Here is a 14,954-nt window from a genome sequence, read left to right on the forward strand (position 1 = left end):
CTGTGTGTAGTTCGACTCGATCGAATGAAAAGAAAAACTATTATGCTAGATAACCTTCGGTTTTGGACAAGTGACAAATTAAACGAGTATGAAAAGGAGGCTTCTAACCTCTTAGCCATGAATGTGGCGCGCTTCACACCCATAATTAAGAGCTTACACGGACATAATTTTTAAAGCTCTTGGCGCATTGTCACTTAGATTGAAAACTTGCTTCCGACATATACCGAAATTTCCGGATGCGAGACTGAAACTGACAGACCTAAAGAAAAACCCACATGCCTTAATATAGGGGTGTGGTTTGATTGTGGTGGAAGTCGCTCCTCTGCTCGCGTTCTAAGAGTTTGACATTCCTCTTTGGACTGTGTCCCAATTCGCTGCCAAGAAAAAGTTTCACGTTGTGTTGCATCCTTTTTTATGTCGTTTGCACCTGTGGTTTTTGGAGAATTCATCCTTTTGGATACTCTCGACAAAGACTAAGATAAAACTCATCAGCTTAAAAATACAACTAATGGGAAACAGTGTCTTTTTACCATGTCGACACTTCATTGTTCTCATCCATATTCGACGTCGACTCGATCGGGTCTAACATACAGCAATAAAGCTTATGTGTGGTGTTTGCAGTATAATCTTCAATGTACTCTTCATTTGATGATAAAATAAATAAAATTTGATGTGATGCCGGTATTTCTCTTGACGTCATCTTAGATGCTCTTCTTGATGTTTACTTTTATCAAAAATAAAAGAATGCAGTTGAGGCCGATGGATAAATATTCCTCTTGGAATACACGATTTCCCTTTCTTTATCCGTGCATGCCTTCTTGCGGGGCCTGAACATCTTCCCGCGATACGTAAATTCTGTGAGGTATGTAATCTTCTCGCAATGTATAACTTTCGGCGAGGCATGAAATCTTCTTGCGATGCACAAATTTCAATGAGGTATGGATTCTTCTCGTGATGCATAAATTTTAGTGAAGTATGAAGTCTTCTCGCGATGTCTAAATTTCAGCGAGGCATGAAATCTTCTCGCGATGTATAAATTTGACGAGGTATGAAATCTTCTCGTGGAGCATAATTACTGACTCGCGATGCATGATTTTCCGCGATGCATGATTTCCGCGATGCATGATTTTCAACGAGGCATGGATTCTTCTCGTGATGCATAAATTCCAGCGAGGTATGAAGTCTTCTCGCGATGCATAAATTTCAGCGAGGTATGAAATCTTCTCGTGATACATAAATTGACGAGGCATGAAATCTTCTCGTGGAGCATAATTATTGACTCGTGATGCATGATTTCTCGCAATGCATGATTTTCCACGATGCATGATTTTATTCCATCTGTAACGAGGTGGATGACTCGATAATATTCCATCTGTAATGAGGTGGATGACTTGATAATAGTCCAACTGTAACGAGGTGGATGACTCGATAATATTCCAATTGTAACGAGGTGGATAGCTAGATAATATTCCAACTGTAACGAGCTGGATGGATCGATAATAGTCCATCTGTAACGAGGTGGATGCTCGATAATATTCCAACTGTAACGAGGTGGATAGCTCGATAATAGTCCAACTGTAACGAGGTGGATGACTCGATAATATTCCAACTGTAACGAGGTGGATGGCTCGATAATATTCCAACTGTGACGAGGTGGATGGATCGATAATAGTCCAACTATAACGAGGTTGATGGCTTGATAATATTCCAACTGTAACAAGGTGGACACTCGATAATATTCCAACTGTAATGAGGTGCATGCTCGATAATATTCCAATTGTAACGAGGTGGATGACTCGATAATATTCTAGTTGTAACGAGGGGGATGCTCGATAATGTTCCATCTGTAACGAGGTGGATGGCTCAATAATATTCCAACTGTAACGAGGTGGATGGCTCGATAATATTCTAACTGTAACGAGGTGGACGCTCGATAATATTCCAATTGTAACGAGGTGGATGCTCAATAATATTCCAACTGTAACGAGGTAGATGGCTCGATAATAGTCCAACTATAACGAGGTGGATAGCTCGATAATATTCCAGCTGTTACGAGGTGGATGCTCGATAAATATTTCAACTGTAACAAGGTGGATTGCACAATAATAGTCCAACTATAACGAGGTAGATGGCTGGATAATATTCCAACTGTAACGAGGTGGATGGCTCGATAATATTCCAGCTATAACAAGGTGGATGATCGTTAATGTTCCAACTGTAACGAGGTGGATGGCTCGATAATATTCTAACTGTAATGAGGTGGATGCTCGATAATGTTTCAACTGTAACGAGGTGGAGGCTCGATAATATTCCAACTGTAACGAGGTGGATGGCTCGATAATATTCCAACTGTAACGATATAGATGCTCGATAATATTCCAACTGTAATGAGGTGGATGGCTCGATTATATTCCAACTGTAACGAGGTGAATGGCTCGATAATATTCTTGCAAGATAAAAAGAAACTTGTTTATAAATCACTTGAGGTAATATAAAGAAATATAGATAAAATTAGATGGAAGATTTTCTAGGTTTTATTGATGAGTCCACGGGTACAAGTGACGTTTTTTTGTCATTCTTGATAGCCTTATATAACCATTTTGTGACTTCAATGTTCCTGCATTCAAAGAAAAATTATTAGTTTGAAAGACTGAATTGTGTTGGTCTTGTCTCCATGCTCTTTCTTGCAGTTGGCTTATACGCTCGCCCGTCCTTTATATGACATATATGATGGAATTTTTGAGGACCCTCCTCTAAACTTTGTCCCGGTTTACAATATGGATGAACTCTCATAACTTACTCTGTTAACTCTGAGGTTGCTCAATCTGGAATTTTGAGGCTCCTCCTCAAAAAAAAAATTCCCAGTTTACTTCAATAAGTAACACATGACATTTGTGGAATTTTTGAGATTATCTCAAAAATTCTGTCCCAGTTGCAAACTAGATTATCATAATTTTTGAGATCCATCCAAGGCTAACTCCGTAGAATTTTGGTCTTTTGTTTTGACTTGTTAAAGAAGTCCAACTTCAAATGAATTTTTAATATCCTCTCAAAAATTCTGTCCCAGTTTCCATTATGAAGAGAAATGGAAATCTTACTGGGTATATGACCGAGCCATTGTGGCGCCTACGTATCCCATTGGAGCAGGAATTAGGTCAAACGTAGTTCTCCTCTCAAGGATTAACCAAAATAGGAAGTTTTGATAAAGAAACGAACGAGGCCGACATAGGCCGCCTACGTATCTCATTCTTGAGAAATCAGGTCGAACGTAGTTCAAACAAGAGATGTGCGATAAAATGGGGGGAAAGGGGTTAAATACATTTCAAAATAAAGGTAACAAAACTTCATATGCAACATTTGGCTAATGTTGGGCATTCTTCTTCTCGACCTTTGATGATGAACATCTTCAAATGACTCAGTTCATAAATGTCTTGTACTCACTCTTGAGCATCCAATATGTCATCCATTCAGGTGGTTTCCTCAATATTGATCAAGTTGTTATTGATCATATTTTGTATCTTGTGCTTCAAAGTTGAACAATTCTCTGTGTCATGTCCAACGGCTCCTGAATGATAAGCACATCTGTGGTCAGCTCTGTAAAATTTTCGCAAAGGATTGGCTGGTCTTCCTTCCATAGGATAGAGCATACCCATTGCTTTCAACCTTTCATAAAGTTGAGTTTGAGATTCCCTTAATGGTGTAAATACTTTAGCCTTCCTAAATTTTGGGTGAGGAAATTTTTTTTGGTTGGCATTATGGTTTTGATATTCTCTTTGAGAAGCTGGCCTCATACAGGTAGCCGTGACCATACTTACCTCCTCCACTTTTCCTTTTGATTTATCCATATCACTAATTCTAGTGGATTTTCCATTAGATCGCAATGAGGTAAATTTGGTGAGCTTTCCAGTCCTAAAACCATCTTCCAAAGCTTCTCCCACTTTGACAATCTCGACAAATATTTGTCCCATCATACACAACATTCTTTCATAGTACTCAGGCTCCTGAGTACGAACGAATATTTCAGTGATTTCACGTTCGAACATGGGAGGTTGAACTCTTGCGGCCTCTTTTCTCCAACGAAGAGCGTACTCTCGATAATTTTTTGTAGACTTCTGTTTGATCTTCTCCAAGTAGTAGCGATCTGGGGCATCTTCTATGTTAAGTCCAAATCTTTCCGTGAAATCCTTTGCGAGTGCATTCCAACTTTTCCATCGTTTCAGCTCTTGTGATGTAAGCCACTCCAGATCTTCTCCACTTAGACTTCGACTAATAGACGCATCAATAATGCTTCATTTTTGCCAACTCCCACGAGTTGATCACAATAAACTTTCAGATGTGCTAGAGGATTTCCTGTTCCGTTAAAAGTGACAAACTTTGGCACTTTGAACCCTTCTGGGAGGTTGAGATTCGGATGGATGCATAAATCCTTATAGCTCAATCCATCGACTTCAGAACTATAGTGCAACTCCTCCATGGCTTTCCTAATCTCTTCTTTCATATTCACCTTGACTACATCTTCTTTTGACCTCCACTCTCTCTCATGTTCCTTATAGTGATCAAGCTCGGAACAGTTGGGATAAGGTTCATTTGAAGTTGGGATTTGGAAAGTAGTCTTTTGAGGTATGGGTGGAACAATGGAGGGATTCTGGGTATTCTAAGTGGCTTGATAATTTTGGGGGAAAGTTTGAGGATCGGTATTTTGGTTTTGAAGATGGGGGAAGGTTTGAGCATTGTTCGTATTTTGATTTTGAGGGAGATGGAGGATTTGAAGGTTAGTATTTTGAGGATGATGTGGTGCTTGACACGATGTGGTGGCGTGACGGGGATCGGGGGTAGTTAAGTAAATGGTTGGAGGATTTTGGGTGGGGTTAGAGAGAAGGTTCAGAACCTGTTCCGTGCTTGGGAGAGAAAAGTGGAGTGAAGGTCTTCCATCTCTTTGAGGGTTGAAGGATGAAATTGGATTAGACAAATTTTGCATTCTTTGCATTTCGAACCTCATTTCGTCAATCTGTTGCATCAACTGCATAATCAGTTCATTTTTATCAGCGGCGGCGGGTTGAGCCACGACAACATCATTCATGTCAATCTCATCATTGTTATCCCCCATTATTGTCTTTTCTTTTTGCAAATTTGATCGGGGAAGGAATCTTTAGGGTCCTTAGACCTTGTGAAATACGGATGATCAACCGACTTATCAACACAAATCAGTTTTAAATACCTGACAAATAAAAAAAACTCAAAAGACAAATGTGTTAGTGCTTGGAGGTGGTAAATAATACAAGATATCACATATAGGTGTAAACACATAAGAGTTGCTTTATTCGGAGATAAATTGGCTCACAAATATAGAGAAACCAATATAGAGAAATGGTTAAATAGACAGGAATTTGTCTACTTGACTTTGGGCTAGTGAATAAAAAAATGTCGACTTGAGTCGAGACAAAGTTGACGGTATTTTTCATTACCGTACTTTGATTTTTAATGGAGATGTAACTCTAATTTCCTTGTAAGAGTCGAAAAAGATAAAATTTCTCAAAATTCTTTTGATTTGAAATGATGAATCTTTTTCTGATATGAGAGTAGTACTAAAGAAAAATGAAGTTCAACCTCTTTTTTTGGGGGGGAAACTAAAGATTCGAAGAGTATTTGGACGCACTTTTGATAGTGACTTGATATTTGTGCCTAGGGCTTTAAAACAATTTTGAAGAAGTGTGAGCCAGAGTATCTCCAGATAAAGCAACATATTCACATAAGCAGTTATATCACATAAACAAATATTGCGCGTTGAAACAGATATGTGACCCTTTTGTGCCAAGGGTGGGCCTAGCGATTTGAGGGATGTATACGTCATTTGAAATATTTTATTGCCCCAATACTCAAATTTATACAAATTTCATGAATAAAACTTAATGGGGATACATAATAGGGAAAGGTATACAAAATAATCAGTCCCACGTAGGGGTACGACCCTAAACTATGCCTCCACGAAAGATCCTTCTTTCTTTTTTTCACTTTTGCAATCTTCGAGTGCCAACGTCTTTGGATGGACCAGTAGCTTTTAAAGCTCTTATATAAACTATAATCTAATTCTTACTCTATGAGACAATGATTTTCTCAAATAACGTATACATCCTTCAAATTTAAACACATAAGTATGAACGTTCATTTAGGTCGTGGGCCATTTTGGACTCAAGGTGGTCTTTTAATGAGCCCAACACGCCTTGGGTATTGGGTCATCTTAGTTCAAATGCGCTATTTTTGGGATTGGGTTTCGCTCTATCTTAGTTGACTAGGATAGTTTTCAAGTTGACGGTTACCCGAGTCGGACAAACATCGGGGTGAAGCTACTAAACAACATCGGATGACCGCATTCCAACTATTTGTTTGATACTTTCAAATGAATTCTTGGGTTTTTCTTAAGAAAGCCGTGGAAAGCCACGTAACTTTCGTTTTCCTAATGCATACTATTTGCCGTTTGGCAGAAGAATGCCATGAAATGCAACAGTTTATAAAAAAATTAAACACATTCATCACAAATAATATTTTAACAATCAAAACAAATAATCAAACAGTCAAATCTTATGGTTAAAACTTAATTAATCCCCAGCGGAGTCGTCATTTCTGTTTTACTTTAAAAAATGCTACTATTTGTTTAAAAATGGTGTGAATTGACTAAGTTTCGAAATATCAATTAATCTTATTATTTAAGAAAAATCGACCTTCCAAATTACGGAGTCGCCACTTGATTTTTGATAAAATCAAGAAAAAATCGCAAAAGATTTAAAAACAGATTAAAAAAATAATTGAAAAAGTTCGAAGTTCAATGTACATCCTGAGAAGGTATTAGGCCCTCGGGATGCCCGCTAACTTGCGGTTGACCGGCGATTTGACTAAATGACTTTTAAAATAATATTTTTTGCTAAGTAAAGAGAAAATTCATTTTGATATTTGTTTATTTCATTTTTTTTTTACTTCTAAAGGGAAATATTTAGATGGAATTAATTTAAGGAAAACTAAATGGTGATAAAGTAAATAAAACAAAAATAGTTAAATTTAAAATAATGAAAAATGACTACTCTTTAGGAGATTATTAAAATTCTACCAAAATATTAAATAATTCAAACAAATAAATAATAGAGAGAAATAGTTGAACTTGGACTTGATTGCCCAAATTCATTCATTTGGGTTTTGGTCTACCTGTCCTAAACTAATTCTTTAATTTGTGCCCTTTTAATAATAAAAAAAGGGAAATTTTTCAAAATGTCAATATTTTATCATTTAAGATGACTCATTAGCAACAACTTCAATATTTAGTAAAAATGTCATTTTAGTTTGTTATGTATGTTTTTATTATTTATTTTTATTTAAAGAATATAATTATTTAATAACAAAAAAGAGAAAATTAAGGGGGAAAATATTTCAAAAAAAGACAAGCATCCTTAATTTTCTCATCAGTTATATTTTCAAATAAAATTTAAATTTTGTTTTGTTTTTCTCCAGAATTTTTACCTTTTTAAAATTATATTCATTCCACAATATATTCTTATATTTATTATAGTTTTTATTAGTTTGAATTCATTCCAATAGGTATGCCGAATTTATCTATATAGTCATTTAAGAAATATATTTATATTTTTATATATTTTTTTCCTATATAGTTATTTTTTTCTTCAAAAATCCTATATGTATTCATTTCAATATGTATTTTATTTGTATTTCTATTTATTCTAGTTTTTATTTAGAATTTTGTATAATAATATATAAAATACAAAAAATTAGTATGATGAAAAAGTGAATGAAATATAAAATTGAAAAGAAATAATTGAATATTTGGTGCACTCATTCTTAAATAAAATAGATAACTAGTTGAAATACATTTAGAATAAATACAAATTAGAAAAAAATATCAAATTCAGTTCACATACATACCTTTATTAGTTTGTATTCATTCCAATATGTATGTCAAATAAAATGTAGCTATTTAAGAAATACATTTGTATTCGTATATATTTTTCACTGTGTATTTATTTTTCTTTTCAAAATCTTGTTTCATTTTCTAAGTCGTATTCATTCTAATATGTCTATTATTTGTATTTGTATTCGAATACAAATAAACTAATAGAAAGTTGTTCTTCTTATAAATAAAATACATAACTAGTTGACATACATTTGAATGAATACAAATTAGGGGAAAATACAAGATTCATAAACCATACAACATGAAATTTTTAATAAATACAAATATTAATAGTATACATAGTGATTTGAATACAAATTAAAAAAGCATACCAAATTCTAAAAAAGAACTATAAATACAAAACAAACTAATAGAAAATTGTTCGTGATCTTCGTCGTCTTTTTCAAGATCCTCACGAGTAGACAAAGATTTTACATTTGTGTTCTGAATTTGAGGAAGGTTTTGCACACCAATGAGTCTTGTAAATGTTCTTACCCTCTTCCCTCATTTTAGCAGCGGATCATACATTATACACTATTTGTTAAGTAATAAATAAATTAAAGGATGAAAAATCACCAGAAATTGGTTGATTAAGATGAATACCTCTAGTAAGCCTTTTGGATTCAGCCATTGGAGAGTAAATCATACCGGAAACTGAAAAATACAAACAACATTTTTTTAAGATTTAAACAAAAATAAAATTAGAAAAGAAATCTGAAAATAGGATAAAAATTAAGGATACCTTAATCAAAGGGATTCTTGTTGATTCAATTTTGGATTAAAAAAACAACCAAAATATATGACAAAAAAATATTTGCAACTTAAATGTTGGAGGAAAATTAGAAAACATAACCATAAGAAAGAAAAAAAATTAAATGGGAGAGAGAATTAACAATTTGAAAAGATAAATATGAGAGAGAATAATTTTTTTTAAAAAAAAGGATATATAGAATTAATTGAAAAAGAGAGATAAAATAGGAAGAAAATTGAGACACATAAATTTTTAAAAATAATGACATTTTTGACATTATTGCTAATATTTATAAAGTATGAATATTTTTACTAAATATGTTATTTATTTTGACTAGTTTACTAATTTTTCCTAAAAAAAATCCTACAAAACAAACAATGGCCTTTGGGCCTGTTAAAATTTTTTTGCTGAAAAAGGGCCCTGACCCATTTCCTGTAAGAAATAACAAGTATACAAATGATGTATACTGTTGTATACGATGCATATTGAATCCATTTTGGACTCTTTTTATCAGCCCTACATTGGTTCGAATATGCATTTCTCGCTATTCACCCTGTATTTCCCGCATTGTTTCTGGGTATTTGTACCTGTATCATTATTAACCTGTTTAACAAATGTATATCACTGCCCAAAAATGTATACCACTGTATAAAGGCTGTACCCTATGCACGTATTCATTTCCTAATCCCGTATTTTAATTAAAATCGGCATCCCTGTACGTTAACCTGCAATTCACATTTTTTACACGTATTTATAGTATAGCGTCTATGTATATCAGCGTATACATGATGTATATCAGCCTGTTTTTCAACTTTCAAAAGTTGTAAACTCCTTTTCAGCAGTTTACTTTTACTTCTAAAAACCCAGATTTTGGATTCGGCTTTCCTGTGCATTTTCAACCTGTATACCAGTGTATACACTGTGTATATAGCTGGTATACAACTTTCTGCAACACCTGTAATGTGATTTTCCAGCAACTTTTCTGTGTTTCAACCTGTACGCCAGTCGAGAAGGGGTCTACGACTCAAGGATTGAGGTTTGATCCTTTACGGCTCAACGAGGAAGTGCAAGAGATGGGAATGAAGTCCGTGGAGACTCGAAAACGATTTCACATGCGATCAAACAAAAATGGAGAATTAGCACCATAAGCAAATGACTAAAACAAAACAAACATAGAAGATGTGAGCTATTTTGGAAATATGAATTAAGAAAGGGATATAAAATCTCAAAATACACATCTTATATGAAAGAAAACAGGGGACTATGATAATCAAATATTCGAAAGGAATAAAACAAAGCCATCATCCATCAAGCTTTTAGTGACAATTTAAAACTAGATAAACTATTTTTAACCCAAAGAAAATCATATGATGAAACCATTAGCATTACCCATTCTTCTTTACTGCCTGGTGATCTCAAATAATGAAGGGAATATGAAAATACATTTTTTATACCTATAATGAAAATACACTCAACAAACCATGAAAGTATGCCGAAAATGAGGAGGAACGAAAGTCGAATTCACATTGTGAAATAGGATGGCCAAGAAACTTAGTAAAGAAGAAAATAACTACTCATCCCTATTGAACAACCACTAAACAACCACTAAGATAACACAAAATTTCATGAGCATTTTAGCAGCAGCTAACATAACACATACATGTCGCTAAACATTCTATTCAAAGTAAGAGAGGCAAGGATCTAATATGTTAGACTAAAGGATGAGGGAACTATATCCAACCTTAAGAATAGAGCAAGATTAACAACAAAACCAAGAACAAGAAGCAAGGGCAGTTCAGAACTGCTCTTGATCAATGAACTTCCCATCATACAAGCATAGACAAAACAATAAGGTCTAAAACAGAGAAAAAGGGGCCACTGCTTGGAATTGACAGAAACTATTCGAACCATGATATTTTACTTAACATATGACTAGGTTACAGAAATAACACGAATATATGTCTACTCTCTGCGCCAAAGTCATCATCTCAACCACAAGTAACAGCGAATCAACACAACGAGATAAAGGAGAGGGTGTCACAAGGGAAAAGGTACTACCTTCTTCGGAGCAGCAAAACAGGGACAAACAAGTAGGGGAGGCAGCGAACACTTAAACTTGACGCTAAACTCGGACACCAACGTTTATGTTCTATATGTATATATTTATGCTGTCAATACTTCTCACACAAAGTTTCTAAGGAAGGATGAAAATTTTCCTTCCTTTTCTAACAGAACTCAGCATATATTCTTCTGTGGAAAAAAAGTCTCCCCAAATTTTCTCCCAACCCCTTTTCTGAAGAAGACGGGGGGTTTTATAGGGGGAAAATAGGGTTTTTGGAGGGAAAAGACTGGAGGATGATTTCAGGCCCCTTCCAGTTTGAATTTTGAAATCCAAACTTCTCTCAAAAGCTGGGGGAATATTCGATTTTGATGCCCAAATTCCCAACGAATTAGGAGGTGAGGTGGACGGATAGGATCGTCTCCCTCGTCCTTGCGCCCTTGCGTGGCTCCAATCCATACTACAAGGACGAAATCCAAGTTGGTGCGGCGGTTTGCAGTTGTTCTACTGTTCCACTTGTACGAGCGCAAAGGGACAAGGGAAGGGGGACACGTTGTACGGGAGCTACGCGGGGGAAAACGACAAGAATAGAGGGGAGGGTTGTGCGATCGTACGTTTGGGGGAAGATGAAGAAAGGGGTCGGGTCGGGTCTAAAGGGGGGAAAGGGAATTGGGTTTTGGGCTGGGAATTAAATATAGGGGAATGGGCTAGGAAGGAAATGGGTTTTGAGCCGGAAATTAAGGGAAATAGGCTGGAAACTAATTTGAAGGGAATGGAAATTGAATTGGGTCAATTAGAAAAGAAACGCCCAAATTTGGCTTTTAAAGAGTGGGAGGAGGGAATGGATTAAATGTAGCAGAGATAAATGGGCTGGAACGGTTTTCAGGAGAATTGGGATGGGCTGCTGGAATTAAAAGTGGGTCTGGATTTGAAAAAGGAAATTTTGTAAATGGCCCAAAATTGAATTGAAAATTTAAGATGGGTTAATTTAATAAATAGCCAAATTGAGTTAGGAAAATAAATTTGGCTAAACCCTAAATAAACGAATTTGTATTAATTAATCAACGAACTTCTTTATTTTAGTAATATAATTATTTTAATTGTAAAATAGTAATTCAAAATATAACTATAATTTAAACTAAATTAGTTAAATAGAACACTTACTAAAATTTAAAATATTTTGAGAAATAATAGTAAAATATACCAACTATATACATAATTATGTAAATATATATATTATCTAAAAAGAATTATAAGAAAATGGCATAAAGTTCATACATTATTATTATCATTATTATGATTTTGCAAAATTTATAAAACTAATTATTTTAAATTGTTTGGAAATTTAAGAAGCCCGAAAACTAATTTATACCGAGGAGGGTCGAAATTGGGTGTCAACAGGGCTGACACTCAAGAACCATTGGTGGACCTAAGAAAATGCTTGGCCTGACTAACTTACTTAATGGAAGACTTTTAGGAAAGAAGAAGTGAATCTTAATTCAAGATAACTCAACAGTCTTAAAAGTAAACTCATAATAGTTCAAAAATAAATACTTAATTTAGTCAAAATGGCAACTCAAATGTGAATATAAGTCAATAACAAGATAATAACGAATGAACTAACATTTGACTATTTATGAAGCCTCTAAAACAACTGAGATGGATGTCAGGACACGACCCATGAGATCCTAATGAACTAACTAATATATTGTAAGTGATAAAAGGGATCCTCGAAAAAGCAAGGAGGCTCACCACAAAACTCTAAATGCTCAACTAGATCAATGAAATGTTGGATGTTGTTCCTAGTTACCTGTATCTAAGATGCAGGCGAAATGGAATCATTTAATGTATGTGAGGGGAATTCTATAACAAGACATAAGCTTGAACGAAACTAAAAAACTTACCTGGCTCAACTCAACTCAAACTTAAGTAAACTCATTTCAATATAAAGCAGTATAAAACAAGTGCAATATAAAGAAACGTTTTTTAAAACATGGATGTCAACTCTGTGTATTGGAAATACAATAATTCTCTGTGTATATGCAAAGATACAAATATAACTCAGAAATGTATGTATAAATACAATTAAACTGTGAAGAATACAAATATTATTATGTGAGTTTCTCTAATCAACAACCATCACGTAAGAGCTATTGTGATGATACAACATTTTGCCTTCGCTGCCAATATCGTCCTATACCTTGCCGAGGGTATAGTTTCTGATTACTAAGTGGATCCACTAGTCTTTGCTAAAAAGCACTAAGGAATCATCTAAAAAGTATTGACCCTTTTCTACCCATGATGGTTACATGGGTTATGGGAGTTGAGAGTTGTCTGAACTCTCCCACATATTAGTGCTCAATACTTCTCCCCCAAAATATAATACTAGCTCTTACGTTAAAAACATAACTTCTTTTTGTGGTTTGAGATAATTGCTCAAAAATATATCTCAAAGGCTCCTCTTGAAAATGAAAGTTTCCTCTCGTGCATAATTGTGAAAGTATTTACTCTTTACTGAAAACTAGGTCAAAGTTTTTTCTGGAAAATCAAAGTTTTCATCATTGTTTAAATGTGAAAATATTTTACTCTTTGGAAATACATAGTCCCAATATACTCTTTTGAAGAAAGGTCTTCAAGCTTTATTCTTTACTCAATTCAAAGCTCAAGTCTTAACACAAAGTTAAAACATTTGTAAAAGACTTTTTGAAGACTTAATGAACTTCTCTTTGACTCTTAACTTGTCTTGACTTGACTCTTAACTTTTATTAAATTGAACTATGGATTCAAGTATAGTGATTTATGATAGGAAAGATCTCATGATGTTTAGGAGTGTTTTCTGATAGTTAAACATGAGAAAATATCAAGAATCATACTGAAATAAACATGTTTAGCGCGTGGGTGAACGAACCCAACATTATGCAAACTCATATATCTCGTAGGGATTCATGCTCCTTCTCCTGTTTACGCTTCTTTTTTTTCTCTTCTGAAACCCTAACTCAATATCTTAAAAGCGTAAACTGAATCCTATCAGTTTAGACCCCAATTAATTACCAAAAATGAAATTAAGTCTTGGGATATGAAAAGACCATAATGCCCTTCTAAAATTCGAATATGACTTTTCTTATTTGAACAAACCAATTTCAAATGGGCATATCTCACTCAAACAAACTCGGAATCGCGTAGGCTTGGCTATTAATCTACGCTCATTGATGAGACGGCGACATAGAGAAGAAAGTATACCCTTTGTCACCCCCCTTGTCACTTAAAAGTAAAGAAGAGATACACACTTTGGAATTGGTGGGATTTAGGATGGAATCGAATAGCGAATGCACTTGCGGTTAAGACAGGTCCTGCATCTCCTACCTAATGCAATTGACCGACCCGCCATTTCTTTCCTTCAATAATGCCTTCGCTTCACTTCAAGACGCTATTTACCAAGGAAAGACTACCTTTTTTTTTGAATGGAAGAAGCAGAAGGGGTGAACGAGCGCTGCGGTAACGAGCCGTAAGAAAGATGAGCAGAGCATTCCTTCCGCCGGCCTTTATAGGAGTAGGGGTTTCGAAGATGTTTCCTATGATATCTAGAAACACACCTAACTCATCTCGAGCTAGGAGTTATGATTGTTCGTAGTTGACCAAAAACTCAACTTAACATACTTCATAAATTTTCCAGATTTTTATATTCTTTTCAAAAATGACAATTTTCAATTTTTAACTTCTTTCTAATTCTTTCGGTTAGTGAGTTGTTACAGCATTTTCCTATTATACCCTCATATATATTTTTTGAAATACAAGTTTTATAATTTACCCAAAAATAAAAAGATCAAGATGCAGATCATTTTATTAAAACTAAAATAGGACGCAACTTTTTTTAAAAAAAAAATATAAAGAACGCATATATTATTTGTGTGGTAAACACGAAGGACCCATTTTTGGATTAAATAAAAAGAAATTTACATAGTATATTTGTGATTACCCGGAATCTCCATAATTCATTGTCGCTGACTCGCTGGTGGTTCCCAAAATTGAAAAGGTAAAGAAGTTCGTTTTTTATGCGTTGATGGAATCTGATTTTACTCTATTTAACATGATAGGAGCTATTTTTGTACTAAAGTTTGCCATCTTAATCAACCCAAAAGAATATCTCCATCATCTTATCCTCTAATTCATCTACTCTCCACTTGGAA

The 14,954-nt window shown here is 34.6% G+C and overlaps 1 long non-coding RNA gene across 1 annotated transcript; it reads right to left on the reverse strand.

Moving 5' to 3' along the window:
• Positions 1-8,225: 8,225 nt before the first annotated feature.
• On the reverse strand, positions 8,226-8,697 carry LOC138347214 (uncharacterized). Its single transcript, XR_011219972.1, has 2 exons — positions 8,561-8,697; positions 8,226-8,455 (listed from the first exon to the last, which is right to left on the reverse strand). It is a non-coding gene; the product is annotated as an uncharacterized lncRNA (long non-coding RNA).
• Between the last annotated feature and the right edge of the window lie 6,257 nt (positions 8,698-14,954).

The sequence above is a fragment of the Solanum lycopersicum genome, chromosome 3 (assembly GCF_036512215.1).
Source record: "Solanum lycopersicum chromosome 3, SLM_r2.1".
In the NCBI taxonomy this organism is placed as follows: domain Eukaryota; kingdom Viridiplantae; phylum Streptophyta; class Magnoliopsida; order Solanales; family Solanaceae; genus Solanum; species Solanum lycopersicum.